Source organism: Bidens hawaiensis, unplaced genomic scaffold, assembly GCF_021521415.1.
Source record: "Bidens hawaiensis isolate Kalapana, Puna unplaced genomic scaffold, B.hawaiensis_p1.1 tig00005873_1, whole genome shotgun sequence".
NCBI classification, from domain to species: Eukaryota; Viridiplantae; Streptophyta; class Magnoliopsida; order Asterales; family Asteraceae; genus Bidens; species Bidens hawaiensis.
In genome coordinates this window covers 78,007-79,511 of record NW_027491386.1, presented here as the reverse complement: position 1 = coordinate 79,511, position 1,505 = coordinate 78,007, and positions in this window count along the sequence as shown.

Here is a 1,505-nt window from a genome sequence, read left to right as displayed (position 1 = left end):
CTTAACAAAATAAATTTTAAAAAGTATTTCTAGTTTCACTTTTACGGTTCTTAATCAAAAAGGGATTAATAATAACATAAGCACTGGATCAAAAGAAAGCAAGAAAAACTCAAAACATAGAAGCTCTGATTGAATTCGTAAAAATCATTTTTATTTTGCCATTAATATCAACAGTTGCCTGCAAATGGATGTGGAGAAAGATGAAATGAACTCGTTGAATTAATGGTGGCATACCAAAATAAATGATCTATTTTTAGATGTTTCTTAATTAAAACGACGTAGTTTTAAGAGTTTTCCGTCTAAGCTTAGGCGTGTGACAACACCGTATTCACTTTTTCCAAAACTTGGAAAGTAAATACGATGCTGTCGTACGCCTAAGCTTAGACGGAAAACTCCTCAAAACTACGTTATTTTGATTAAAAAACATCTAAAAATAGATCATTTCGTTTTGGTATGTCACCATTAATTCAATGAGTTCATTTCATCATTCCCCAAATCCATTCGCAGGCAACTTTTGTTTGTTATTTCAATTATAACTACCTAAATCTGAAACTAATTCATAAAAAATAAATCAAAAATAATTTTTTGGTTTTTGTTGTTGAAGAACTTGTGATATACAGCAGGTTCTAGAAATTTCTTCTTATTTCAGCTATGATCTTTCATCATCTCTTCACTTACATGTTCATCAATCTCATCTTCTTTCCGTTATATTATTTTTAATCATTTATGTTTGATTGAATTTTAGGTTTGAAAAACATGTATTTGAATAAAATTATGTTGTATGTTCTTAGAAGCGTTCCAAGAACTTCTTAACAAACTAAAGTTTAAAAAGTATTTCTAGTTTCACTTTTAGGGTTCTTAATCAAAAAGGGATAATAATAACATAAGCACTGGATCAAAAGAAAGCAAGAAAAACTCAAAGTATAGAAGCTCTGAAAGAATTCGTAAAAATCATTTTTATTTTGCCATTAATATCAACAGTTTCCTACAAATGGATTTGAAGAAAGACGAAATGAACTCATTGAATTAATGGTGGCATACCAAAATAAATGATCTATTTTTAGATGTTTCTTAATTAAAACGACGTAGTTTGAGGAGTTTTCCGTCTAAGCTTAGGCGTGTGACAACACCGTATTCATTTTTTCCCAAAACTTGGAAAGTAAATACGATGCTGTCGTACGCCTAAGCTTAGACGGAAAACTCCTCAAAACTACGTTGTTTTGATTAAAAAACATCAAAAAACAGATCATTTCGTTTGGTATGTCACCGTTAATTCAATGAGTTCGTTTCATCATTCCCCAAATCCATTCGCAGGCAAATTTTGTTTGTTATTTCAATTATAACTAGCTAAATCTGAAACTAATTCATAAAAAATAAATCAAAAATAATTTTTTGGTTTTTGTTGTTGAAGAACTTGTGATATACAGCAGGTTCTAGAAATTTCTTCTTCTTTCAGCTATGATCTTTCATCATCTCTTCACTTACATGTGCACCAATCTCATCTT